We start from the raw sequence: 25,887 nt of genomic DNA on the forward strand, positions 1-25,887 counted from the left end.
AGTCAAAGGAAAGTCCAAATTCTGCCTCAGAATTCAGACTTGTGATGTATTGTTTTTACCACTGTTCACCAGTTTGAGTATGTTTAAAAGACAAAAACTGTATATTATAATTACAATAATAATAATAGGGTCTTTCCCCCAACTTAGGCCACTGGGGATACTTGGGCCTATTCCCAAATGGAACCAGCCACAATTGTCTCCATGGCCATCCTATCTACCATGGGCTCAGGTGGACAGCAAGATGGCAGTGGAGACAGTTGTGTCTGGTTCTGTTTGACTGCATGGGCTCCAGTGGCATGGGAACACAGGATGACAGTTCTCTATCCCCATATTGCAATAGTTTCTGACCATGACACAGGACCTATCTGTTCCATCTCCTGCCCTAAAATCAGCCGAAGTAATAGAGAGCAATGGAAAGGGAATGGGAGTTCCTCCTTTCCCCCTTCCTTGACATCATTCTACTGAAGTCGGATACGTGAGGGGAAACATAGATGTGCAGCTGGAGCAGTCCCTGTGGGGACAATAATCAGTCCCAATACAGATATGATTGTAGATGTGTCCCATGTCACATCCAATAACCAGATAAATATTTGTATTCCCTTTAAATATTCTTAAGTTTTGGCCTATGAGGAAATCAGGAAGAGAACACATTGAAAGTATTGGAGTTTGCAACTTTTGTATGCCTAATGCCTATACTTTGGGGCAGTTAGATTGGAGGTCACTACCTTGGAATTTAGGCATGTTAATGTCCTGTTTGTTTATTTTTTTTCACACTCATTCTCTTCCTTCACCAGTCTTTCCTTCCTCTCCCCCCCCCCCTCCTCCATGAAACATGTGCCATGCCGATAACTTCTCTTTGGATGTGAAAGAACATGCAGGTATTGGGAGGGATAGCCAATACTCCAGAGGACAGGAGCAGGATTCAAAACGATCTTGACATATTAGAGAGATGGGCCAAAACTAACAAAATGAAGTTCAACAGGGACAAATGCAAGATACTCCACTTAGGCAGGAAAAACGAAATGCAAAGATACAGAATGGGGGACGCCTGGCTTGAGAACAGTACGTGTGAAAAAGTTCTTGGAGTCCTTGTGGACAACTAGTTAAACATGAGCCAACAATGTGATGTGGCGGCAAAAAAAGCCAATGGGATTTTGGCCTGCATCAATAGGAGCATAGTGTCTAGATCTAGGGAAGTAATGCTACCCCTCTATTCCGCTTTGGTTAGACCACACCTGGAATATTGTGTCCAATTCTGGGCACTACAATTCAAGAGAGATATTGACAAGGTGGAATGTGTCCAGAGGAGGGCGACTAAAATGATCAAGGGTCTGGAGAACAAGCCCTATGAGGAGCGGCTTAAGGAGCTGGGCATGTTTAGCCTGAAGAAGAGAAGGCTGAGAGGAGATATGATAGCCATGCATAAATATGTGAGAGGAAGCCACAGGGAGGAGGGAGCAAGCTTGTTTTCTGCTTCCCTGGAGACTAGGACGCAGAACAATGGCTTCAGACTACAAGAAAGGAGATTCCATCTGAACATGAGGAAGAACTTCCTGACTGTGAGAGCCATTCAGCAGTGGAACTCTCTGCCCTGGAGTGTGGTGGAGGCTCCTTCTTTGGAAGGTTTTAAACAGAGGCTGGATGGCCATCTGTCAGGGGTGATTTGAATGCAATATTCCTGCTTCTTGGCAGGGAGTTGGACTGGATGGCCCATGAGGTCTCTTCCAACTCTTTGACTCTATGATTCTATGATTCTAGGTCAAGAATATGCAGGTCAGTCATTTATGGACCCACCACCAAGACCCTACACTTGGAAGGCAATCATACTCAGACATGAGTGATTTCCTCCCTCTTCCCCAATTGGGCAGCTTGCTGAGCCAGCTGTTTTTCCCAGCCTCTGATTGGCTGGGAGGCAGGTCCAAGATGGCAAACTTCACCCTGATTGGTGGAGACACCAGTGACATAGCTGGGATCTCATCCCACCTAGGCAGGGAAGCTCGGAAGCTCCAATCAGCCAGCGGAGGTGGTCTGAGTGAGGGTGGAAGCTCAAAGGGGCCTGCCAACAATGGAATGCAATGAACAATGAAAAAGTCCAAAGTCAATATGACAGGATTATGTAAATACATGACCCTGTCAGATGACACAATGGGGGTTGCTGTCCCAGATGGGTTTCCAAGTCCATAAATAAAGGGAGATTCTGGAAGTGTAGATTTGCAGATAGGTTTGCAATCACAGTTTCATTCTAGATCTTGTCCTGTGAGTGTCCAGGATCTCCAAGAAGATATCTCTGAGCTGTGAACGGATAGCTTCCTGTTGGGATCCAGAGCAGTCCTTTGTCTGAGGATTATGATCCATCTCTGGTTGGTATCTGAGGTGTGGATGCGGTGTCTGGGAGACTGCTCAAGGGGAGAGGTTACTGAAGTTCATAGTTCTGAGTTCATGAACTCCTTCCTTTTATAGAATTTAATAATAAAGTAATAATGAAAGTAATGAAAACAATAAAAATAGAACAGAAACAGTCTGGGTGATGTTTACTAAGAGAGGGATGGAGAGATATGAGAGAAGGGGGAAGAGAGGAGGCCTTGCAAGGTGGGCAGGAGCTGAGACGGTCATTTGCAGTATTTTATTATACTTTTTTTCAATTATGCATATCTTCACAGAAGAAGGAAAATAAATACAAAATAATGAGAAGGATACAAATGAGTGCAGATACATAGTAGCCATGGAAAGAATGAAGTAGATACAATGTAGCTGGGGCGAGGAAATGGAGGTGCTTTGGCTAATGTGTGGCTACCAGTTCGCTTCCCAGAGGAGAGAGGGAAGACGATAAGCTGGTGAATCTCGTCCACAGCTGCAGAGGGTCACCAGTGCAGTCTGGCTCAAGCCGTGCTGCTATGCTATGGGTGCTGAGATGGGTGCATGGGGATCTGGGGGTCATGACAAGTGGATTGCTGCTGGTCCTGGGGAATCCGAGGGACTGCTGGAGATGGAGGTAATTTTCAATTAATTATGGTCTCCATCCTTGGGAGAACCAGAGATCGTGGGGGTCCACATTATGTGTATCTTTTATTAGAGGGGCAGGTTCTGAGGTCCTCAATAACAGATCTACATTTTCCCGTATTACACAATAGAAGCTTTACAGGAATATTTATTTTCATCGGACAGCGAAACAAATTTCCTTTAACTTCATAATTTACAGAGACCTTGAATCAGTTTAGGCACATTCTTAGAACAAACTTTTCACCTCTGTTAATAAAGCATTACAATTTGCCATCTGGTGTGTCTTTTTGCCATGACAGTCATTGGATATTAGATAATGAACTCAATCAGAAAACATATATAGTTTACCACTTGTAGGAGGTTGGGTTATCAGTGATTGCTCTGTGCAGTTCCATCTTAGAGGTGGATCAGTTTTGCTGTGAAAAGGTTATTATTTTATACTTTCTGCAGCATCTTTTTTTTCTCTTCCATGGTTCAGAACATCTTTTGCCTGATGAGCATGATGTATTTTATGCATTTGAGTGGACCATTTCAGATTTTGTATTTTGTAATATTTTACTGCATGTCTGTCCCAGCTATGCCTAATTATAACAGCATACTCACAATTTTGAGTGAGGAGATAAAGAATAGAGTTATTTGGTGGCACTGAAAAATGCTCGGTATATTTAGTGCTTAGAAGCTTTCAAACTATTTCTAATTAAGAGTTCTCTACCCTTGATTTACTATTGAAATTTTTGCGACTCAGAGTATTCTTCTGGAAGGGACTGCCTGAAGAAAACCAAAGAATGCACAGAGTTCGCTTTGCTATCAGAAACAATCTGGTGAAACATCTAACCGAAGCACCCAATGGAATAAATGAACGACTATCAACCCTCCGAATTGAACTTGCCAAAAACTGACAGGCAACCATCATAAGTGCCTATGCAGCAACACTAGATGCTGATGAAGACATCAAGGAAAAACTTTACTGTCAGATGGACACCATCCTATCGGAGATACCTAAGGAGGACAAAATCATCCTCCTGGGGGACTTTAATGCAAGAGTCAGGCGAGACTTCGACCTGTGGCCAGGGACCAAAGCAAAAGACGGGGTTGGAAACAGCAACTCAAATGTCATCCTGCTTCTCATCAAATGTGCAGACCCAACCTTGTCATCACCAACACACTCTTCCACCAGAAAAACAAGTTCAAGACATCATGGAAGCACCCCCGGTCAAAGCATTGGTACCTCTTAGACTACGTAATCACACGTGCCAGAGACCACCGTGACATGCTTCTCACATGAGCCATGACAGGTGCTGATGACTGCTGGACAGACCACAGGCTAATCCGATCCACTATGGCTATCAAGATCGCCCCCAAGCGCAGACTCCAAGGAAGAAATACAAGGCGCAAAATGAACACCCGAGCCTTCAGGAGCCCTGCAAATGAGCCCTTCTCCAAACAGCACTCAAGGACCATCTACCCACAGAACACCCCAAAAATGTTGAGGAACACTGGAACAAACTGAAGACCTCCAACATCACAGCCTGCGAAGAAACTATTGGATATCAAACCAAGAAACATTAAAATTGGTTTGAAGAAAATGACAATGAGATCCAACAGCTAATTGACAAGAAAAGGAAAGCCTTCCACACATGGCAGAGAGACATCAACTGTGCTGCTAAGAAAAAGATCTACGCCAGTGCAAAAGCTGTGGTCCAAAGAAGAACAAGAGAACTCAAGAACATTTGGTGGACAAAGAAGGCTGAAGAAATCCAACACCTGGCAGATACCCATGATGCTCAGGGATTTTTCAAAGCCACAAAGGTCATCTATGGACCAAAAAACCATGGTATACAGCCTCTACGCTCATCAGATGGAACCAAACTCCTGAAGGACCGAAAATCAATTGCACTACTTTGGAAAGAACACTACCAAAGCCTCATGAATGTGGCCAAAGAGGTTCTCTCACAAATCCCGCAACAACAAATCAGGAATGAGCTTGCAGCACTGCCTAGTTTGGAATAAGTCGGCAATGCCATCAACCAACAAAAAAATAACAAGGCCAGCGGACCTGATGGGAACCTTGCTGAAATCCTTAAAGAGGGAGGACCTGAGCTGACACAACAACTCCACCAGCTCATAGAAAAAGTGTGGGTGACCGAGAAAATCCCAGCAGACTTCAAGGATGCCACCATCATCACCCTCTTCAAAAAAAAGGGGAAAGAACAGACTGCGGAAACTATCGAGGTATCTCCCTCCCCTCTAACCTCCGCTGGGAAAATCCTCGCAAGAATCCTTCCAAACTACCCCTCTAAGAAGACATCCTCCCAGAATCCCAGAACGGCTTCTGCCCCTCCAGAGGAACTGTGGACATTATCTTCACTGCACGACAGCTCCAAGAAAAATGCAGGGAACAAAATCAACCTCTGTATATGGCATTCATTGACCTTGCAAAGGCATTCGACGCAGTGAATTGCAGCGCTTTCTGGACCATCCTCCAAAAAGTCAGGTGTCCTAACAAATTTGTGAACATCCTGTGGCCCCTCCATGATGACATGATGGCAACAGTCTTAGACAGAAATGGCTCCCAAAGTGACCCATTTAAGGTGGAATCAGGTGTCAAACAGGGATGTGATATTGCCCCAACTTTATTTTCCATCTTCATCGCGGAGTGGAAATCATCTGTCGGACAGATGGCAAGCTGTTTAACTTCAGCAGACTGAAAGCCAAAACCAAGGTTACAACATCTTTTATAGACTTCCGGTATGCTGATGACAATGTTGTCTGTGCCATTCAGAAAAAGATCTAGAAGCCACTCTAAACACCTTTGCAGAAGCATGTGGGAAGCTCGGCCTGTCATTGAACATCGAGAAAACCAAAGTTCTGTTCCAGCAGTTACCAGCCCATCCCTCTCCAATGGCAGAGATACAGCTTAATGGTGTAACTTTAGAAAATGTTGACCATTTCCACTACCTTGGCAGCCACCTCTTCACTAAGGTCAATATTAGCACCGAAATACAACACCGCCTGAGCTCTTCAAGTGCAGCATTTTTCTGAAGGAAGCAGAGAGTGTTTGAGGACCGGGAAATCCGTAGGGATACCAAGGTGTTTGTTTATAAAGCTATTGTCCTCCCAACCCTGCTATACGCCTGCGAGATGTGGACTGTCTACAGATGTCACATGCAACTCCTGGAATGATTCCATCAGCACTGCCTCCTGCAAATCTCTTGGGAAGACAAGCGGACAAACGTCAGAGTGCTGGAAGAAGCAAAGACCACCAGCATTGAAGCTATTGTCCTCCGCCATCAGCTCTGCTGGACCGGCCACGTTGTACGGATGCCCGACCACCATCTCTCAAAGCAGTTGCTCTACTCCAAACTCAAGAATGGAAAATGGAATGTTGGAGGACAGGAAAAGAGATTTAAAGATGGGCTGAAAGTCAACCTTAAGAACTCTGGCATAGACACGGAGAACTGGGAAGCCCTGCCCCTTGAGCGCTCCAGCTGGTGGTCAGCTGTGACCAGCAGTGCTGCAGAATTTGAAGAGGCATGAATGCAGGGCAAAAGAGAGAAACATGCCAAGAGGAAGGCGCGTCAAGCCAACCCCAGCCGAGACCGCCTTCCACTTGGAAACCAATGCCCTCACTGTGGGAGAAGATGCAGATCAAGAATATGGCTCCACAGTCACCTACGGATCCACCAGAAAACTGATCCTGGAAGACTATCCTACTTGGTCAATGAGGGATCGCCTAAGTAAGTACTCATAATATGCTTAGAAGATATGCACACATTATTCTTTATTCCGCTTTTCCTATCCAAACAACCCACAGTGTTGGAAAAGTGAATAAAATGCATGCATATCACAGGGTGGGAAGCAGGGAGAATGAAAAGAAAAGAAATGGATCCACGATTAAACCTTTTAAGAGCTTGGAAAATTGCATGTTTGAGAACAGGCCTCCCCAGTATATTTTCTTTTCAGTGCATTGTACAACATACCTCACCATATTCAGCCATTTATCCAACAAACCTGGAAAATGCAAGGCTTGGGAAGGCAGCTTTAAAATGACGACAAAAAATCAGGGATAGTTTTGAACGACCCAAAAACAACACATGCCTCCAGGTGTCAACAATTGCTTTGAAAAGCAACCTATCAAGAGATGAATTAATTTGTGCTACTCAGAAAAATGCACTTTTTTGGTTCTCATTGTTAATGGCAATGAATTAATGTTGCAATTTCCAACATTAACATATTCATGTTCAAAGCTCTTGCTCCAAGCTATGGGGTGTAGAGAAATGCAACACAATTGTTTATGTTATCAAAGTGATTTTATATCTACATTTACACACACACACACACACACACCCCACACACATACAATTTTGTTCCTGGATGGTTTTTATTAGTACATTTTGAAAAGCCTTATTGGGAAGTTTAATATATATATGAATTTATTTTCATATGCACATCCAAGCACACACAGAGACACACAAACCTTTTTGTAATGTTATCAAAGCTATCAAAATGAGGAAACTTTTTTCTAAGCAGTAGTTGAAAAGTTGCTGAAGGATTGCATTACATGGCGCCTGGCAACCTCTTTCTTGATAGTTAAGGAGATAAAGCTTCTATTTCATTACATTAAAGATCAATGGTAGGAGAGATAATGTACTTGATCAGCTAATACTCTTAACTCGTGAATAACATTTGTTTCAGCTTTTTCTAATTCCTCTCTTAATCCTCTCTCCTCATTACACAACTTTGAATAAATTTCACAAGTCACTCTGAGACGTCTATTAATATTGTCTTTACATGAGATTTCTTTCTTCTCTGAGAACACCGCTTTCATTTCTTGAAATAATTACAGACTCATTACCACTAGTGCCCTTTCCTCTGCATTTTGCTAAACTAGTCAATTGTTAGGATCCATTCATTTTAATAAATACAAAACCAGATTTAAGTGTTTCTCTTACCACACATCAGTCTCTTTCCTCAAAAGATCAAAAAGGCCAAGTGGCTTCAATAGGAATCCATCGGAGGAAAACGAATAAGGTGATTTGCTGAAAAGATTCTATTCAAGTTTCAAGAAAGCAGCACAGTGAAGTGAGCCAATCCAAAATCAGATGGCTTGTTGTAGTTTTTTCGGGCTATATGGCCATGTTCTAGAAGCACCTAGAGGACCTAGAAAATGCCTACAGAGGACATATTTTGTTGGATATGGATACATGAAATGCCAGATACCTGTCTCATGTATACAGGGAATCATGTTGTATCTTTATTGGGACATTAAAACATCATGAAAAAAAGGCAACAGCAAAGAGAAACAGCAAAATTCAAAGATTATTCCACCTAGATGCTGAAGCAATGATATTCAGATAAACTGATATCCCAGAATGGAATCTGCATATTTTAAGAATCAGCCTGAAGTATATTAGTATTACTTTCATCTGAGGGGAAACACCATATCTCTTTCTGTCGAGACTCTAGGACAAGGGCTCACAGTCACCCAGTGAACTCTCAATTGCAAATAAAAGAAGTATGAAGATATTCTGCATGCAAGAGGCTCACTCACAAAGAAACTGAGCAATTTCCATATTTATATAAAAAAAATCTGGAAACGATATTTAAATGGGACACCAGTATGGATATGAATACATTTCTCAACAAATGGGTATGCGACAACATATTTACAGGAGCATCTACCAAGAAACTATGTATAACGATTTTTATTTTTTGCAGTTCAGTAGTTTTTCACACAATTTTTTCCAGTTCAGCCATGGCAGTGATTTGCACTAAACTAATCAGTTTCCCACAGGAAACTGTGTTTTGCATGGAAAACTTCCTTTTCTGGGCCTGACCCTTGCTTCATGAGTAGAATATGATGTCTTCTATGCTGAACATTTGTATTGTTATTCTGTAGAAAATTAATTTATCTAGGCTTCATTTCAATGGATTCATTTCAATTGGTTCAGCTTGAGGATGTGGACAGGATCCTTGGAGAGGTGCGACCTACCACATGCATCCTAGACCCCTGTCCATCCTGGCTGATAAAAGAAGCCAGAGGGGGTTTGGCAGAGTGGGTGAAGGTGATGGTTAATGCCTCCTTACAGGAGGGAAGGTTTCCAGCGAGCTTAAAACAAGCTATCATAAAACCGCTTTTAAAGAAACCATCACTGGATCCCACTCAATTGAACAACTATCAGCCAGTTTCCAATCTCCCCTATTTGGGCAAAGTCATGGAAGGTGTGGTGGCAACACAACTCCAGGGATTTCTGGTAGACACTGATTATCTAGATCCGGCACAGTCTGGCTTTAGGCCGGGACATAGAACTGAGACAGCCTTGGTCACCTTGATAGATGATCTTTGCCGGGAACTGGACAGGGGGAGTGTGTCCCTGTTAGTTCTGCTGGACCTCTCAGAGGCCTTCGATACCTTTGATCATGGTATCCTTCTGGGGCGCCTCATAGATATGGGGCTCCGGGGCACTGCCTTGCAATGGCTCCAATCCTTTCTTGAGGGACGGTCCCAGAAGGTGTTACTGGGTGACACCTGTTTGGCCCCACAACCATTGTTGTGTGGAGTCCCACAGGGTTCAATCTTGTTCCCGATGTTATTTAACATCTACATGAAGCCGCTGGGGAAGATTATTTGGAGTTTCGGAATGAGATGTTATCTCTATGCAGATGATGTCCAAATCTGTCACTCCTTCTCACCTGTCACCAAGGAGGCTGTCCAGACCTTGAACCGGTGCTTGGCTGCTGTGTCGGACTGGATGAGAGCTAACAAATTGAAATTGAATCCAGACAAGACAGAGGTCCTACTGGTCAGTCGTAAGGCCGAACAGGGCATAGGGTTACAGCCTGTGTTAGACGGGATTACAATCCCCCTGAAGACGCAGGTTCGCAGCTTGCGAGTGATCCTGGACTCATCGCTGAGCTTGGAACCCCAGGTCTCGGTGGTGGCCGGGAGAGCTTTTGCACAATTAAAACTTGTGCGCCAGCTGCGCCCGTACCTTGGGAAGTCGGATCTGGCCACGGTGGACCACACTCTTGTTACATCCCGGATAGATTACTGCAACACACTCTACGTGGGGTTGCCTTTGAAGACTGTTTGGAAACTTCAATTAGTCCAGCGGGAGGCAGCCAGATTGCTCACCGGAGCATCATACAGGGAGCATACCACCCCTCTGTTATGTCGGCTCCACTGGCTTCCAATCCAGTTCCGAGCACAATTCAAAGTGCTGGTTTTGACCTACAAAACCCTATACGGTTCCGGCCCAGTGCATCTGTCCAAATGCATCTCCCTCTACGTCCCACCTTGGAGTTTAAGATCCTCTGGGGAGGCCCTGCTCTCGGCCCCGCCTTTATCACAAGCGAGATTGGCGGGGATGAGGAGCAGGGCCTTCTCAGTGGTGGCCCCTCACCTTTGGAATTCACTCCCCAGGGAAATTAGATCAGCGACATCCCTCCTTTCCTTCAGAAAGAAATTAAAAACATGGATGTGGGACCAGGTGTTTGGGCAATCTGGCAGATAAATAAAGACTGCAACGACGGATAAGAATAGACAATGTGGAATGAAGTATGGACTCTGATTTGGCGAACGCTGTGCTTGAGATTGGCTATTGACTGTGATATATATTGTTGTTTTAATTGTTTAACCATTTAACTGCTGTTTTTATACGTTTATTGTATTACTGTGTAGGCATCGAATTGTGCCATTTGTAAGCCGCCCTGAGTCCCCCCTCGGGGGTTGAGAAGGGCGGGGTAGAAGTATACAAAATAAATAATAATAAATAGGCAAAATTGTTTAAGTTGATTTTTTATTGTTTGATTTTGCTTATGCACTTGTTTTATTGTATATGTTTGGACTATTGGGTGCTTTTGTGAGCTGCTCCAATTCCCTTTGGGGTGATGGTGGTAGGGTATGCATTTTATTATCATCATCATTAAAATTACATGTGGCCCAAAATGGCATGAAAAATAGACAAAAGGGTAACCTGAAGTGATCAGAACCTAGTTCTCATTTTAGTTTCCTGGATTTGATGCCATTTCTTGCTACCTCCCCCTGCATCTTGGTTTTGGGGCATTTGAATTTCGCTTTTATAAGCTCTAGATGATCTTGGGGAAATCATATTCCCTCAGCCTCAGAGGAAGGCAAAGACAAATCTGCTCTGAATAAATCTTGCCAAGACCACTGTGAAAAGTTTCCCTTGGGCACGTAACAGCAACAGCAACAAAGTACAAAAAAGTGGTTGGAGACCATATGCAAAAATAAGGTCATTCATGTTGCAACATCCATTAAAAATAATATAGGGCTTTTTGTTTACCTGACAGTATGATGCCTAACAGTATGCCTTTATGAACAAAGGTGGTCTATGGGTGGCTATGGGTGGGTTTTATTACCTTAAGGCTGATATAACTAGAAGATTTAACATTGACATAGTGCAATAATGGACTTTGTGATTTTGAAGAAACCTCAGACTATTCTCAAAGCATATTGGGACCACAAAATATGACGGGGTTCCTGTTAAATGTGGTTTTCTCTATTGACTTGTATTTCTAGGTGCAAAGATTACTGCAGACGCAGACTGCAGCCAGGAAATCAGGAGACGCTTACTTCTTGGGAGGAGAGCAATGCCCAATCTTGATAAAATAGTGAAGAGTAGAGACATCACACTGGCAATGAAGACCTACATAGTTAAAGCAATGGTATTCCCCATAGTCACCTACGGATGTGAGAGCTGGACCATAGGGAAGGCTGAGCAAAGGAAGACAGATGCTTTTGAACTGTGGTACTGGAGGAAAATTCTGAGAGTGCCTTGGGCTGCGAAAAGATCCAACCAGTCCATACTTCAGGAAATAAAGCCCCACTGTTCATTGGAGGGAAGGATAGTAGAGGCAAAGATGAAGTACTTTGACCACATCATGAGAAGAAAGGAAAGCTTAGAGAAGACAATGATACTGGGGAAAATGGAAGGAAAAAGGAAGAGGGGCTGACCAAGGGCAAGATGGATGGATGGTATCCTTGAAGTGACTGGACTGACCTTGAAGGAGCAGGGGGTGGTGACGGCCAACAGAAAGCTCTGGCATGGGCTGGTCCATGAGATCACGAAGAGTCGGATATGACTGAACGAAACAACAACAACATTGACTTAGCAGAAAATGATCTATTGGTGGAGGATGTAGCCATATTATTATTGTCATGGACAAGCTGTTACCTAAGTAAAATACAATTATTGATTTACATTTAGCTCATCGATAACATCGGAGATTATTAGAGGATTTTGCACAGTTCTAGTTGACTGTTATAGTTAGGCATTTGTTGCCTATTTAAAATCAAATAATCTCCCACCCACAGAGCCCTCTTAATTCTTCAATATACAGAAGACAAGAGAGAGAGAAAAGGCTATTACACAGGTGTTTAGAGAATAAAATATGTAATACTTAAATGAATGAGACCCAACAGAAGGGATACGTCTAACTTTGGACATTACTGTGGTGACACTAAAAGTGAAAACAAATCTCATTTCTCCAGGACTATTGCATCTAAGCAATAGCTTTCTTTTTTTTAAAAATTGTTTTTATTAGGGTTTTCTAGTGGTTGTACAGCAATAGGGTCTTAATCATTGACATACTTGGTTTACTTTAAAAACAGGGCAGGTTTGGGAGGGGTAGGGACTAGGGATGGAAAGGGAAAAAGAGAAAAAGAGAAAAAAAAACAAAAAAAAACAAGATGAGTGGGGTATGGTGGGGTACAGTGAATTAGACTTGTGGGGTGTCCCCTGTCTAGCCATGAGCGGGAGAGGGGAGGGGAGGGTTGTGCATGTTGGGAAGGGTGGGACGTGGAGTGTGTTAATATATAACTGGCTTATCCCCTTTAATCATTGATTGCCCCCATATTGTGGTTAGTAATTGTGTGGTCTTCCACTCTAAGTTTCCCGTCTTCTTTCCTTCTTCTTCATTCACCTTTTCAGTTGTTAATTTTCTTCTAAGTATTTGCTAATCGGAGACCAATCAGTGTTACTGCTTCCAGTCCTTTGTTTGGTTTTTATGTATTGTGTCAGGGTATCCATGTTCTTTATGTCCATCAACTTTAATTTCCAATCCTCTATTTTTGGAGATTCTTCGCTCTTCCACTTGCTTGCTAGTACTAATCTTGCAGCAGTCGCCATGTGGAAAAAGAGTTTATCTTTGTTCTTATCTATTTCAAAATCAAAGATTCCTAATAAATAGTATTCTGCTTTTTTCTCTATTTTTAACTCCAGTATTTTAGACGTTGCTTCGTGTATCTCTTGCCAATTTTTTTTGACCTTTCGGCAAGTCCACCATAGGTGGAAAAAGGTGCCTCTGTTGTCCATGCATTTCCAGCATTTTTCGTTGACATTTTTGTAGTACTTCGCCAGCTTGCTCGGTGTTAAGTACCATTGGTACAGCATTTTCAACCAATTTTCTCTTAAGCTGTAAGAATTAGTCCATTTTAATTTGGTCTTCCATACCTTTTCCCAGTCTGATGTTGTTATTGTGTGGCCTACATTATCCGTCCATTTAGCAGTGTAGCTGTTTATATTGTTTTTTTTTCGTTTTCCAGTTCAGGAGGGCTTTGTATAGTCTTGTTATGCCTTTCTTTTCCGTTGCCATTATCGATTCCTATATTCCTTCTTTGCTTTCAAATCCATCTTTTTTGTCTCTTTTGAATGCTTCGTTTAGTTGTCTGTATTGGTACCAGGATATCTCGCCATATGTTCCTCTAATCTCTTCTAACGTTTTTATTTTAAATTCTTCTCTTTCTTTTTTTAATATATCCTTATATTTGGGCCAGGTTTCCCACCCCAATTCTCTTCTTTGAGAAGCCTCCAATGAAGATATCCATAACGGAGTTTTGTTTTGGTACAATTTGCTTTTGTATTTTTCCCAGGTTCTAATTATTGACGACCTAATGAAGTGGTTTCCGAAGTTCTTTTCTATTTTTTCTTGTCATACCACAGGTATGAATGCCACCCACTTCTTAGGTCGTGTCCTTCCAGTGCCAGCATTTTTGGTTTGTTGATATTGGCCCATTCTTTGGCCCACATCAGTCCACAGGCATCGTGATATAGTTGCATGTCCGGGAGTCCTAGTCCACCTCTATCTTTATTATCAATTAAACTTGTAAATCTTATTCTCGGTTTCTTTCCTCTCCACACAAATTTTGAAATTTCCTTGTTCCAATTTTTAATCACTTGAGCATTTCTTATTATTGGTATGACTTGGAATAAAAAAAGTAGTTTGGGCAAGATTGTCATTTTGATAGCCGATATTCTTCCCAGCAGAGAGAGGTTCAGGTGTTTCCAATTTCCCATTTCTTTACTTATTTCTTTCCACTTGACCTCATAGTTATTTTTCAGTAGGTGTGAGTTCTTTGCAGTCAAGATTACGCCAAGGTATTTTATTTTATCTGCTACTTGTATCCCACTTTTTTCTTCCAGTAAATTTTGCCGTTCTTTTGTTATATTTTTTGTTAGCCATTTTGTTTTATTTTTGTTTATGATCAGTCTTGCATTTGCCCCAAATTCTTCAATTTTGTTCATCCATAGTCCGAAGTTTTCTAATGGGTTTTCTATCACGCAAATAATATCGTCTGCGAATGCTCTCAGCTTATATGAATGTTTCCTTATTTTGACTCCTTTGAGACTGTCGTCCTTTCTGATGTTATTTAGAAGTATCTCCAATGCCATAATAAATAGCAACGGCGACAGTGGGCATCCTTGCCGGGTTCCTTTTTGTATTTTTATGTTTACTGTCGAGCATCCGTTCACACAGATTTTGGCTACTTGAGTATTGTATATTGCTTCTATCGAGTTGGTGAAATGGTACCCCATGTCTAGTTCTTTTATCAAGGCGAGGAAAAATTCCCAATTTAATTGATCAAAAGCTTTTTCCGCGTCTAGTGAGAGCAATGCACATTCCTTGTCTATGTTCTTTTCATAATATTCTATTACGTTCACGACTGTTCGGATATTATCTTTTATTTGTCGTCGTGGGAGAAAGCCTGCTTGTTCTTCTTGGATCCATTCTTTGAGGAATTGTTTGAGTCTTTCTGCAATGACGCTTGCATATATTTTATAGTCCACGTTAAGCAGTGATATAGGGCGGTAGTTCTTTACATCCGTTCTATCGGTCCCTTCTTTATGTATCATTGTTATTTTTGCTTGTTTCCATGTGTCCGGAATCTTCCGGGTTTCTCGTGCTTGATTCATTAATTTCTTTAGCTTGGGTGTTAGCTCTTTCTCATAGGTCTTGTAGTAGGCAGCAGAGAATCCGTCGGGTCCCGGCGTTTTGGATGCGTCTAATTTCTTGATAGCAGTTTGTATTTCTTGGTTTGTTATTTCTTTGTTTAAGTTTTCTCTGTGTTGTTCGGAGATCTTGTCTAACTTTTGTTCGCTCAGATAGCACGAGATTTCATCTGACCTAGATTTTCCTTTTGCATAGAGTGTTCCATAATAGTTGTTGAATTGGTTTATTATATCCTGATCTTTCGTAAATTCTTTTTTGTCCACGATGATTTTCATTATAAATTGCTTTTGTTTCTTTTTTCCAATCTTTCTCGCCAGCCATGTTCCGATTTTGTTCGCATTGTAAAAGTGTGATTGTTTTGCAAATTTTAGTTTCTTCGCCAACTGTTCTGTTTCTAATTCTATTCTTTTCCTCTGGAGCGATTCAATTTCAAATGTCAACTTTTTGTTTCGTGGGTCTTGTTTCAGTTTGATTTCTGCTTCATCTAGTTTTGTTGTTATCCGTTTCATCTGCTCATTTCTTTTCTTGCTTCTTCTAACCGCTTGCTGAATGCAGATGCCTCTTATCACCGCTTTTCCCGCGTCCCATATTGTCTGGATGTCTACATCTCCTGTTTCATTTGATTCAAAATAGTTTGTTAAATGAGTTCTTATAAGCTGTTGTATTTCTTGGTCTTTCAAAAGGTTGTCGTCTATACGCCAGCTGGCTTGTCTTCTTTTTTGATTATAAATAAACACTATTGGACTGTGATCTGAATCTTTCCTTGTTAGTATGTCTATTCTGTCTATTTTAGTGGTTAATGAGTGTATTGTCCAAACCATATCTATCCGGGACCAACTCCGGTGTCTCCCCGAAAAGAAGTCTTTTTCATTTGGGTGGTGGTTTCTCCAAGCGTCTTGCAAATTTAGTTCTTTTAGTAGGTTGACCATTATTTGTGGTAGAAGGTTTGCTTTTGCTGTTTTTTGGTTTTCAGATTCTGTTTTCCTGTCATGTTTGCTACTTATTATGCCGTTATAGTCTCCCATTATTATAAGATGGTCATGTTCTTCTTCTTGGATTAACTTTTTGAGTTTCTGCGTGAACTTTGACTTGGGGCCATTTGGTGCATAGATGTTGCACACCAATGTTTTCTGATTTTCTAATACTAGTGTAATTCCTATTATCCTTTCTTCTTCATCTTTGAAGGCTTGTTGTGGTTGAAGTTCTGCATTCACATAGAGTGCTACCCCTCTTTTCTTTTCCTTTGATAGTGAAAAGAATTCTTTACCTAGTTTTGGGTGTATAATGTGTGTTGAGTGTTTCTGGGCAATGTGTACCTCTTGAAGGGCTATTATGTCATATTTCCCTTGCTTAATTCTATTAAATACTCTTCTTCTTTTGTTTGGGGAATTTAGTCCATTAATGTTCTGGGTGTAACACTTGATTGTTCTGTCCATTCTCTTCCTGTTTTTCTGTTATCTTCTCAAGTCCTTGTATTGGCGTGTTTGGGATGTTGTCTATTTTTTCCGGTGATTCTGTTCGGCTCCTTTTAACTTGTATCTTTTGACCTAGGACATATTCGTATTCTTGTCCTTCCTTGTTCTGCCTTATTGTTCTTAAAAAATCGTTTGCTTTCTCCTCGGAAGTTATCCAGATCCTTTCGTTCTTGTAGGTCGCCATTAGTCCCTCTCCTCTCTCCCATCTGAATCTGATGTTCTGTCGTTTGAGTTCTTCAGCCAATTCCTTGTACTTTCTTCTTCTTTGAATTGTCAATTGGGTATGCTCTTTCAAAATGATGACTTTTTTGTCCTTGTAATATGGTGGATTTTTGAAGCTTTGTTTTAAAATTTCATCTCGAATGTGTTTTCTTCCAAATTGCACTATCACGTCTCTTTCTACTTTGTGTTTTTTGGCGTATCCTGTCGTTATTCGGTATGTCCTGTCGATGTTGGTTTCTGCATCTTCTTCTGCTATTTCCAGCAGTTCTGCTGTTATCGATACTATTATTTGTCTCAAGTTTTCCTGTGCCTCTTCTTGTATGTTTTGGAATCTTAAGTAGTATTCGAGTTCTTTTTGCTCAGCCTGGTCTTGTCTCGTTTCTATCTCTTCTTCTTTTATTGCTATATCTTCTAGTTTTTGATTTATTTTTTCTTGCATCTTTTCTAGTTTGGCGACGTCTGTCTGATTTTTCCTCATGTCCTGTCTCATTGCATCCATTTCTTTTTTCATTTCTCCTAGTTCATTAGTTATTTCTTTTCTCATTTTTGCCATTTCTTCCGTCAAATCATTCTTGAGTTTCATTCTTTGGTTTTCAGCTACTTTTTGATATGCATCTTGTTTCGCTTGGTATGCTTCTTGTTGTTCTAGTATTTTTTGTATCTCCTTTAAGATTTCTTTTCCAGTGGGATTTCCCGACACTGAGCCTCTCCTTTGTTCTGTCTGTTCCACCTTTTCCACTTTTTCCAGTTTTTCTGTTTTATTCTTAGGTGTTGTCATTTTCAACCAGTTCTTCAGAGTTCTACTTATATAAGTCTTTATATCCGTTTTTGTTTTTGTTTATTTTTTAGTGGTATTCCTTTATTTGTATATTTGTGCCAAAAGTAATTTATTATTATTATTATTATTATTATTATTATTTATTTTTTATATATTATTTTTTTAAAATAATTTATTATTATTTGTGTATATCTATGTATATATATATATGTATGGCTTGTTTTTATGAATATATATAGGTGTTATTTTATGTGTTTGTTGTGTTGTTATCTGTACTATATTTGATTAGAAGTTCACCTGTGCAATTCAATAGTATCTGTTTTAGTCAATAATCACAAATTATACTTGATGTTTAAATATTCAATTTGATTCTCAGTTGATCCACTCAGTAGGTTACACTCCTTCACTCAATTCATTATATTCATTGTGTTCTTGATCTTTTCAGAATTCATTCAATTAATTAATTCTACTCCAATGTAGTAAGATGCAGTTTCCTTGATTTATGTAATATGTGCAAGTAGTGCTTTAAATTTATATCATTTGTATTATTTGGGCAGTTTCCTTATTTCTTACTTTCTTTGCTTTCCTTGGGTTTTTTCTTGAGTCTATAAATCTTTACCCGTCACCTCGTGTATTCGCGTTTCCTTTCCTTCTGGCTGCGGGTTTTATTTCTCTTATAGACTTATTAACTTTTTATTTACTCACTCATTTCCTTCCTCTCTAGGCACTCCTCTCTTTCGTTCCTCCTCCTTTCCAAAATGTTTATTTTTAGTTCTGTGGGGGAGCGCGCCTCGTGGAGACTCCACTTCCACCTTCTCCCCTTCCCAGCTTGCGTTGCCGGGAGTTTGTCCTTCGTTCCTCCTCTTTATTGTCACTTCCGCCTTCTCCCTCTTCCTTAGTATCCCCGTGCTTATTGTTTGTTCTGGGGGGGAGTGCGCCTCGCAGAGATTCTGCTTCCGCCTTCTCCCTTCCCAGTTTGCACTGCGGAGATCTGGTGGTTCTTTCCTTCCGTTCGTTATCTTGTTGTCTCTCAGGGAGCGCACCTCGTGACGTCTTATTAACTCTTTGGAGGCTGAAGGTGGTGTAGTGCCTGGGAGGATTTTCGGCGTTTCCAAGGTCAATCTGGCAATTAGGGCTCTTATCTCTCTTTCAAGCCCTTTTGCAGTCCTTTCCAGCAATCCTTTGCAGCTCTCTTTGCCCCTCTTTCTCTTCTTTTCTAATTTTTAATTTTTTCCCCCTATAGTTTTATATTTCCTCCGTTTTAGACTACTTACACCTTCCGTTCAGTTCCCCTTTAATTGGGGCCGATATGTAACTCTTTCCCTTTAATTTATCTCTTTATGATCTTCTCTTTAGCCTTAGCTTCTTTATCTGGCTTTTCTGGCTTTCCTGACTTTTTACCTCTTTTTGACGTATCCCCTTCCTTCTCCTCTTTATCCTTTATTCTTTATATGGGGTCGCTTAAGCAGTTCTGCTCGCGATTTTGCTCACCTTTGGAATCTCCTCTTCCACGTCCTTAAAATTGAGTGGCGTTCGGTCGGCTGTCGTTCCCAGATCCAGGTCCCTGGATGGGATGCCTCCCCGCTAGCCGCCGCCTCCCTCCCGTCCGGGTCTACTGGCTGGCTCCCTTGAGGGGAGTCTGCTCTCGAGACCGTCGGACCTGGTTTGGGGGCTTCGCGTTTCTCGGTCCTTCAATCCGGTCCGATGTAGGGGGCTAAACTACCCCCGCTAGCTTCGGTTAGAGGCTGACTCGGCGGAGCTCCACCAGAGTCCAGCCAGCCGCCATGTCACCAAACCGGAAGTGCATCTAAGCAATAGCTTTCAATATCACTGTTTCATATGGTAAATAATGTTTTGAATCTAGGCTCTGTAGAATAGTTGGTGAGACCTCTGAAAGCTCCTTATGACATTTTGTTCATATCTTGAAGATAAATTATTTCACATCTCTTCTTGCTTAAACGTCATAGCCCGAAATATGCAATTTTGTATCACATCTGACTTGATCTTGAGCCTCTATTGAAAGTAGGGGACTTTTTTGGAGCAATAAAAGCATATTTAATATCCAGGTTGTAGTGAAATGTCAAACATTTTCCTTGAGAACAATAAAATCTGCAGAAGCTGAAAGGAAGAAGGTAATCTCCTGTAACTTCAGATCCTGATTACACCAATGCCTATTCGTGTATTAGGAAGCAAGCAACTTGAGGTTTTGGGGGGAAAATAAGTTGATGTATTATATACACTAAATGTGGGGAATGAACAACCACGCAGGTGTTTTGGATTGCAAGTACCAGCATTCGTCATCACTAGCTAGACAGGCTTGGGCTGCTTAGTTTTACAGGCAAACAATATCTGGAGAGTCATATGCTATGCATATCCTGCCATTGTACAAGCAGGGTCACATGTAAAATAATTGTGGAGTATCTCTATTTACACAATGTGGTAGCGAAGTAATAGGATTAGCAGTAAGATCATAATTTAAATGTCTCATCCTCACAAATTGTTGCAGGGAGAATAGTTCATAAAACGTTTTCTGCAACTGATTAATCCAAAATCCAAATAATGCCACTCAAATTATTCATCTGCCCAAATAATGGGTTGATTCAGTTTGATTCAGATCTATTTGTACCAGCTTGGAGTCTATTAGATTAGTGTCAGCCAGTCTGAGTCCCTCTAGGGAGGTAGAGAAGATTGGGATATACAAGTTATAAATAGATAGATAGATAGATAGATAGATAGATAGATAGGCCCAGTTTTATTCCAGCATAGAATGGCACTGATGCTTTTAGTGCCGATCTGATTTCAAGGAAATGTACATTTGTTGGAGGAATATTTGAAAGGCCTATATATTGGGGATGCTAGCTTAGCATACCTAATAAGGACAGATATAAGATTTACTATGTAGCTAGAAATCTATACATGATTTGTAGATTTTTGCAGCATGGCAAATCATAACACCACATTTCTCTCTGAATATTCTATCCCAGTTATATCTTACCTGTTCATGCCCAGCATTATTTTTTAAATTTTAATTATTACATTGGCCCAGCCATAGGTTTATAAATGTTTGTTGTGCTATTGTTGTGCTATTGTTTATTGCTTATTTTTGTTTATGAGATTTATTTTAATTGTTTTGCATTGCTTGTTGTTATTGCTTTTGTTATTGATGTGTTGTGGGCTCGGCCTCATGTAAGCTGTACCGAGTTCCTTGGGGAGATGGTAGCGGGATATGAATAAAGTATTATTATTATTATTATTATTATTATTATTACTTCAGCCTCTATCTCTTTCAGGTATCTATGTGCAGGGGACAGGTAGAAGGTTTAAGTAGGTATGACAAGAATAATTTTCCCTTTCTTTCCATTCTGTCTCTTATTCTTTTAAAATATTGTTGTTCATTCGTTCAGTCATCTCCAACTCTTCATGACCTCATGGACCAGCCCACGCCAGAGCTCCCTGTCGGCCGTCACCACCCCCAGCTCCTTCAAGGTCAGTCCAGTCACTTCAAGGATGCCATCCATCCATCTTGCCCTTGGTCGGCCCCTCTTCCTTTTACCTTCCACTTTCCCCAGCATAATTGTCTTCTCCAGGCTTTGCTGTCTCCTCATGATGTGGCCAAAGTACTTCAACTTTGTCGCTAGTATCCTTCCCTCCAATGAGCAGTCGGGCTTTATTTCCTGGAGGATGGACTGGTTGGATCTTCTCGCAGTCCAAGGCACTCTCAGAACTTTCCTCCAACACCACAGTTCAAAAGCATCTATCTTCCTTCGCTCAGCCTTCCCTAAGGTCCAGCTCTCGCATCCGTAGGTTACTACAGGGAATACCACGGCTTTGACTATGCGGATCTTTGTTGCCAGTGTGCAACATACATTGATTCAATTCTTTGCTTCCTAAAGATATGTGATTGTTTATTTTAGTACCCAATATGCTTAAAACCAGCCATTTTATATTATCTGTAGGTATGTTGTAAAGGTCAATGAGTTACACGTTGCTAGTAATTTATTTCTGTTATTTGTTTCACATAACAAAAATCACCTGTGGTTGAATATAGAATAAAGCATAATGCAGTTGATTTTGAACATGGCAAGTCAACATCCTCTCCTTGTATGCTGTTAAATGATTAATTCCCACTCTCAAGGTAAACTCTGGGGAACTCATACCTATTGAAATGAATTTCTTGTTCTAAGTCAAGAAAATCCTTACCAGAGAATGCAGATACCTAATTTATTTATGATCCCACCTTGTCATACAAAAGGCTAAGAAATCGTTGTATAACTATGTCATGCTCTCAGCACATCGAACTCAGTATTGTCCATACTGATGGGCAGCAAATCTCAAGGATTTCAAGAAAGAAGATCGTTTCATTTTGGAAATGCCAGGGATTCACCCTGGGACACATTGTGAGTATAAAGTATTTGTCCTGTCATTGAGCTGCTACTCTTTGTGAGGCTTATGATTTCACACTCAAAACACAGGACTAAACAGAATGCAAACACTAATGTGGAGCACAATTTGACAACTGGAGAGAAGTCTGCAACCTCCCTGTGGACCATAAAGCTTAGGTCTGGAAATTAGTCAGAATGCAGTTAATTTTAATGGTTGGGAGCAATTAGGGTATAAGGATAAGAAACTATATCATTCTTCTGCTAGTTAGAGGATGGTTAGAAGAGCTTTGTGGCTTCGTAATGGACCCTCAGGAGCTACATGCACCCCATGACCTACACTTTCCCAAACCCTTAATGCAGAGGAAGATAAGTTACCTTGTGGAAGAGAAAGGCACACAATTTTTCATTTTCATTCTCTCTCTTGTTTCACCTGTAGGGGCAAACAACTCAGTCTGTAGCTATTCCAAGCTTTTTTACACAAATAGAAAACTGTAACTTTTAACTTCCTCTGTACAGTATTTTTCTTTAAACTGTGTGTGTATGAGTGTGTGTGTATAAATAGATATAGATGACAGTTAAACATATAGTTAAAAAGATAAAAATAATGGTATTTTGTACAAAGTATACTTTAAAGCCTACTTTAGTGGGTTTTTAAAAAGTATATAAGGCATCTAACCCTTAAGTGGTTAACTGTGATTTTATAAGAATTAGGAGATTACACTATGAGAAATAACTGGCAATATCAATGGTATTTCTGTTACTAGATAAATACTATTAATGTTGCTGAAGATAGGAGGTATATCTGCTACTTAGCCAATTGCAAAATTATTAACTATTTTTTCCAGAACATTCTCTCCTTTTTAGTTTACTGCATTCCAGTCATATAACTTATTTAAATTTTGGATTCAACTGATCAATTGGAGACAGCAGGGATGCATTCCAAGACAGTGTGCACAGAGTCCTGTAACCCTGGAATTACACCAACATGATGCTATGCAATTTCATTAGGATTGGGAAACAGGATTACTTTAGCATTATCTTTTACTATCATTCATTGAAACAAATCTCTCATTTATTGTGCTTTCCATGTACCTTGAGTCTGGATGAAGGACAATGATACAGTAGGAAAGTGTTAAAACAGAGGACAAAATGGATCTCTAAGAACTGGACAAGGAAGTTCCTCAGCTTCTACTCACAGGAACTGCACGTGCTATGTTGAATTCCTCCATAAAATAAAAAGACAAGACACAGGAAAATGGATCTAAAGGGCCATTTCCTCATCTATTTATTAATCAGACCTTCAGGGATAACCTGTGAAACAAAAACAGAACTTAGAGGAGTTAATCTGTAAGAAATACCTCTTGGTTTATAACTGTCCCTAGACCACTCCCTCTGATCACATCCATGCATATACGGGCACCAAAGATAATGAAGACCACCCAAATTCTTTAACTTGCACCTCTCGGCTGATCATAACTCAAAGGCCATACTGAGGATACTCCCTCCCATACCCCATAGTTTTCATGAGGGAGAAACTTCATTCCAGCTGCCCCCCCCCCAAACTTATAAGAACTGTTAACCCTTAAGCCCCTAGAGGGAGCCTACCAACCTACAGTGCCTATCAGGACTATGTCACCTTTACTATGCTATGGAACCTGTTTAAATGAGTCAAGGAAACATATTTAAATGACTCCACCCTAAGCCAACTAACACACCCATCTGAAATACTGTGAGGTAGGTGAAAAACCCTCAGGGAACACAGGGGAGGGGGGAGGGTTCATACCCAGTTATTGCATGGCCATTTATATTCACACTGTCCATAGGGTGGGAGGGTGAGTTACTTGGAAGCAAAGGGAACTGACGAGAAGTGGAATGGCCTTAAATAGCCTGCTGCTCTACCCCCGTCAGGTGATTGGGGCTGGTGAGGCCAGCTGTCCCCAACCAAGTCTGTTCTCCTTCAATCAGCTTCACCTGCTGACTGTGGCTGATGCTTGTTGTTATGTGCCTTAAAGTTGTTTTTGACTTATGGTGACTGTGACAGGATTATTATTAGAAATTAAACTATATTCAGGTCACACTCAAGGAACTGATGATTGATTAGGCTACCACCAAAATTAAAAAGGATTATTTGAGGTTTAGCTGGTTCGTGCTGAAGTAAACTGGAGTAGTCTGAATTTGAACTAAGGGCACAGAGTACAGAGGGTATAAACACCAAAGTCTTTCAAGTAGCACTGCCATCAATATTAAAATACACTTCCTCAGAGTTGTGTATGGGGATACTTTGTAAGAGAGGCACACAGAGCCATTGGTTTAGTAACAACAAAGAAATATGTTTATTTGTTTGGAGAGAACAGGCATTGAATCCTAATGCATAATGGTATAGAGCTTAATGGTTACTTCAAATAGTTCAATACTTCAAAACTTCAGGTTCCAATTAACCTTTAAAAGTTCACAGGAAACTATTAGTCTTCCACTAACTAGTTCCTAACAGCCCACTTCCAGGGGCTGTTCTAAAATCCCACACTCAAGCTATTTCTCTTCAACTGCTCACTGACTTTCCCTAATTGACTCCTGGCTTCAAAAATACAACCACTTTCTTCAACTCTCTCCCACCAACTGACTTTTTCCAACTGTCAGATTTCAAAAAGCCCCTCTGGCTCTTTTTTTTTCTTCACTTGACCAAGCTCTGCCCACTTATCCTTTAGGACTCCTAGCTAATCAAATGGCTTTCCATATTTCCTCCAGGCTGCCTTCTGGCTCTGCCCCCTCTTGGAAATGTCTTTACCTAAAATGGCTGCCTCTTAGCTCCCTTACAAAATGGATGCTAAGCTATTGCGTTTATACAGAGCTAACCCTGGTCTTGCAAGGTAGGACAGGTTTTTTTAACTTTATTTGTACCCTGCTAGCATCTCCCGTAGGACTCGATGCGGCTCACACAGGCCGAAGCCTCAAAACACAATACAACAAACATAATACAACAAACAATACCAGAAGCAAATCAAAATGGTTAAGCAAAATAAACAACAACAATAACAATACATCGGGACACTTTAAAACTGGGCCGGCCAGAGCAGTGGGTACAGGATTAAAAGTGCTGAAGTGGCGGGAGGAATGTAGGAATATAAAGTAAGTGCAGTGTGCGGTGTGCAGCGATCTTAATTCTACTAAAGTGCTTCTAGGACTTGGTGATGGGGTTCCTAATCTGAGAAGGCACATTGGAACAGCCAGGTTTTTAAATTCTTTCTGAAGACTGCCAATGTAGGGGCCTGTCTAAGATCTTTTGGGAGGGCGTTCCAAAGTCGGGGGGGGGGCGCCACAGAAAAGGCCCTGTCTCGCGTCCCCACCAAGCGCGCTTGCGACGCGGGTGGGATCACGAGCAGGGCCTCTCCAGATGACCGAAGTGAGCATGTGGGTTCGTAGACAGAGATGCGGTCACGCAGGTAGGGTGGTCCCAAACCGTTCAGGGCTTTGTAGGTAAGCACCTGCACCTTAAATTGGGCTCGGAAAATAAATGGCAGCCAGTGGAGCTCCTTAAACAGAGGGGTTGACCTCTCTCTGTAATGAGCCCCAGTTAGCATCCTGGCTGCTGCCCGTTGGACCAGTTGGAATTTCCGAGCCGTTTTCAAGGGCAGCCCTACGTAGAGCGCATTGCAGTAATCCAATCTAGAGGTGACCAAGGCATGGACCACCCTGGCCAGATCAGCCTTCGCGAGGTACGGTCGCAGCTGGCGCACAAGTCTCAGTTGTGCAAAAGCCCTCCCAGACACCGCTGATGCCT

This window comes from Anolis sagrei, chromosome 1 (genome assembly GCF_037176765.1).
Source record: "Anolis sagrei isolate rAnoSag1 chromosome 1, rAnoSag1.mat, whole genome shotgun sequence".
NCBI classification, from domain to species: domain Eukaryota; kingdom Metazoa; phylum Chordata; class Lepidosauria; order Squamata; family Dactyloidae; genus Anolis; species Anolis sagrei.